The following is a 4,457-nucleotide window of genomic DNA, read 5'->3' as shown; positions in this document are numbered from 1 at the left end:
GGCGGCTCTCGTTTTAAACCCTCCATTTAAGAAAACAAAATCTTTCCCCGCAGCCGAAATGGGTCTCGTATTTAACCCAACCGCGGGGAAAAAAAGTTTACCGTTTACACATAATAATCAAGGTGTTGACATGAGCTTTACTAGCCGCACATTACGGCCTTGTGCTAGATCCCTTGTTTTCATGAGTGCTTTTGAGAACGAGCCCAATTCTCATAGAAAGCGGCCTACTTCCACACTCACATAGGTGAAATCACAAGAGTGCTTCAGAATTTAACACCCTACTCAGTACGAGCGCGTAGTTTCATTAAGAGTTTATAAACTCAACCTCCACAAATTGTTACAGAATAATGCACTTACACCATAGGGAGGGAATAAATAAAATAGTGCATTTTTTCTCAACAAGTCATCATATGTTTCGTTTTTCCCATTGAACCTGGTTATAGGATCTCTAGTCCCCAGGTTGGGTTTCCTCATATACGACTCATGAATTTATGGGCTTCAATCATTACCTTTATTAATGATTTTTCTAAGTATACATATCTTTTCTTGATGAAAATAAAAATGATGCTTTTGAAAATTTTAAAATTTATCTCCATGAAGTTGAAAATCAGTTTGGTAGAAAAATAAAAAGAATTAGAAGTGATAGAGGCCGTGAATAACAGTCTAATGAGTTTAATTCTTTTGTTAGATCATTGGGAATAATTCATGAAACTACTCCACCTTATTCTCGCGTCTAATGGGCAGTAGCGGAGAGAAAAAATAGAACTTTGGTTGAGTTGACTAATGCCATACTTGTTGAGTCTAGTGCACCCTCTAAATTTTTGGGGTGAAGCTATTTTAACTCTATTGTTATGTGTTGAATCGTGTGCCTCATAAAAAGACTAAATTGACACCATTTGAGTTGTGAAAAGGTCACAAGCCAAATTTGGGATATCTAAGAGTTTGGGGTTGTCTAGCTTATGTAAGGCTAATGGATCCCAAAATTTCTAAGTCATGTAAAAAGTTAATACTTGTGCTTTTCGTTATGCTTCAAAGAGTACAGCCTATAGATTTTTTAGTCTTGAAGATAATATAATAATAGAATCAGGAGATGCTATTTTTCATGAAAATAAATTTCCATTTGATTCTTAAAATAGTGGGGTCATGCGACTAATGAAAATGCTTCGCCACTACCTAGCTCTTCTACTTTGAAAAATAAAGAAAGTGATGATTTTGAGTCAAGAAGATGCAAAAGAGCTAGAGTAGAAAAAGATTTTGGTCTCGATTTTTACGTTTTTAACGTTGGAGATGACCCTCTCAATTTACAAGAAGCTTTATCTTCACATGATGCTATTTTTGAAAAGAAATGTAAATGATGAAATGGAGTCACTTATTTCCACAAAACTTGGAAGTTAGTTGATTTACCACCGGTTGAAAAATAATTGGGTGTAAATGGGTCCTTAGAAAAAAATTAAAAATCGGATGCTCATGGATAAATATAGCGCCAGACTAGTTGTTAAAGGTTTTAAACAACTAGAAGGCCTAGAATTTTTTGATACTTTTCTCCGGTAACTAGAATTACATCCATAAGGTTTTAAATTGCTATTGCTGCAAATTTTGATTTGCATATTCACCAAATGGATGTAAAAACTTTTTTTTAAATGGGGACCTAAATGAGGAAATTTATATGGAACAACCCGAAGGTTTTGTCAAGAAAGCCAAGAAGAAAGTCAGAAACTACTAAATCCCTATATGGCTTGAAACAGGCACCAAAGCAATGGCATGAGAAATTTGATTCCTACATGATTGAAAATGGTTTTAAAACAACGAGTGTGATAAGTGCATCTATCATAAGTCTTGGAACAATTCACATGTTATTGTTTGCCTCTATGTTGATGATTTATTGATTCTCGGCTCTAACATGAATGTTATTGGTGAAACTAAAAATATTCTTAGAAGCCATTTTGACATTTAAAGATCTCTTGGGTGAGGCAAATTTTATTCTAATAAAATTACTAAAACATGATGGAATTTGCCTTGACCAATCACATTATGTTGAGAAAATTGTGAAAAAATATAACTTTCTTGATTGCAAGCACGTTGTAACTCCTTTTGATTCAAGTATTCACTTGTATCCCGTTCAAAGTGAAAAATGATGTCATAAATCAAAAGGAATATGCTAGCTTAATTGGAAGCTTTGAGATATGTGACCGATTGCACTAGGCCCGATATTGCGTATGCAATGATGAGTACTTAAGTTTTACAAGCAAGCCAGTGAACATTGGCATGCCATAACGAGAGTTATGAAATATTTAGTTGGTACAAAACCTATGGCTTGTTTTATAAAAAATATCCTCGCCGTACTTCAAGGCTTTTCTCTCGATGCAGATTTGAACACTTTTATCTGGTGATTCGTTCTACCACCGGTTATATTTTTACGTTGGTAGGTGGTGCTATTTGTCAGAAATCAAAAAGCAAACTATTATTGCTAACTCTACCATGGAGGCTCTAATTCAATTGCTTTAGCTTACTTAGTGAAGAAGCGAATTGGTTAAGAGATTTATTATTTCAAATTCCTTATTTTGAAAAACCAATTTCTCCTATTTTAGTTCATTGTGATAGCACCGCACGCAATTGGTAGAGTTCAAAACCGTTATTATAACGGTAAATCCGCATCTATGTGCTTATAAAAACACAAAGATCATGGAGATCATATTTGACAAGTGTACCAATAACGTTGATTATGTCAAATCTTGCGATAATTCGCATCCACTAACCAAGGCCTTGCAAGAGAAAAGGTCCGGAGCACATCGAGGGGACGGGATTGCCCATAAATTCATGAGTCGTATATGATAAAACCCAACCTAGGACTAGAGATCCTATAACCAGGTTCAATGGGAAAAATCTAAACATATGATGACTTGTCGAGAAAAATGCACTATTTTATTTATTCCCTCCCTATGGTGTAAGTGCATTATTCTAGAATAATTCATGAGGTTGTTTATAAACTCTTAATGAAACTCGTGTAGCTCGTCGCATTGCAAAAGGTTACGTTACGTAAGACTTTGATGCATTTCACCTATGCGAGTGTGGAAGTAGGCCGGCTTTCTATGAGAATTGGGCGGCTCTCAAAAGCACTCATGAAAATCGATAGCACAAGGTCAGAATGTGCCGGGCTTATTAAAGCTCACGTCAACACCTCGATTATTATGTGTAAAGTTAGCATTTTTTATTTCCCTAAAGCAGTATAAGTTCAAGTCCGGACCACCACGCCTGAGTAAAGATTATTGTTTTACTATGAGGTTCAATGTGCAGAACACCTTCATTATGCATATTAATCTACCTTCAGCTGATAAACTCTCTTATATTAATATTAAAATGAGTGGGGGATTGTAAGGTTTTTTTTAGCATTTTAATATTACAATGCCCACAAAATTTGACCATACATTTCACATGGTAGCAGCCAATGTTTTTCACATTGGTAGCAGCCACAAAAACAACAAATTTGGTAAATCCTTTGACCATACATTTCACATGGTAGCAGCCAATGTTTTTCACATTGGTAGCATCCACAAAACAACAAATTGTAAATGTTTCTCACGGTTTTGAGGTAAAAGTGACTATTATACCTTTTCATCCACTATAAAAGGATGAATTATTATTCTCCATAACATATATTCAAATACATAGAAAAAATCCTTAATTTGTGAGAGTAAAGAGGAGAGTTTATTAGTCAATAAGCGTTTCTTTTCATGAGCTTTGACTCAACATCTGTCCAGTAGCTTCGCGAGTTATACGAGTTGTCCTACTAATAGATTCCGAGGCATGTTTGTAAAGATTATCACGACCTGACGAAATTTGTTAGCAATGGCTAATCTCCTTAAAGAGAGCTTAGATATCCGCGCTCAAATGATAAAAATTTTATTGCTTCATTGTTATTTTTCAATTGTAATTGTAATTTCACTGCAAGATCACCAACAATGTTTAACACTAAACAGGCACACTAAATAGCATGTATTTGACAAAATAACTTCAGAATCGGAAATAAAAGGACGAAGTATCACCGACCTCTTGCGTGTACAGTGAACTACGGCGTCAACCTTGGACCTACTCGTCAATTGCCGGAGTAAGAAAACAGAGCCTTTGCTTTGTCTATGATGAGAGGCGGAGTTGAGATTTCTCTTTTAAAACAAAGGAAAGCAATAACTTTTAGGAGGATAGAGGCGGCTAAAAGCTTGCTGCAAAGGGGGTGTACCTCGGCTGAAAACATCTCCTAAAGTGAACTCCAAATGCTACTATTTACGGGTAGATATTGGGGTCCAAGAGAGTTTAAATTTTGAATACAAAATCGACAATGAAATCATCTTTGCAGTAAACAAAAGATTTTCTGTTATGGAAAATGGGAAAGAGCCGTTTGAGAAATAGGAAGTGATTGAAGAAGATGAGAGAAGTCAAAAGGCTATGAGGAGGAGAAAGAA

This window comes from Lycium ferocissimum, chromosome 3, assembly GCF_029784015.1.
Source record: "Lycium ferocissimum isolate CSIRO_LF1 chromosome 3, AGI_CSIRO_Lferr_CH_V1, whole genome shotgun sequence".
Taxonomy (NCBI): domain Eukaryota; kingdom Viridiplantae; phylum Streptophyta; class Magnoliopsida; order Solanales; family Solanaceae; genus Lycium; species Lycium ferocissimum.
Note: the sequence above shows the minus strand (reverse complement) of the source record.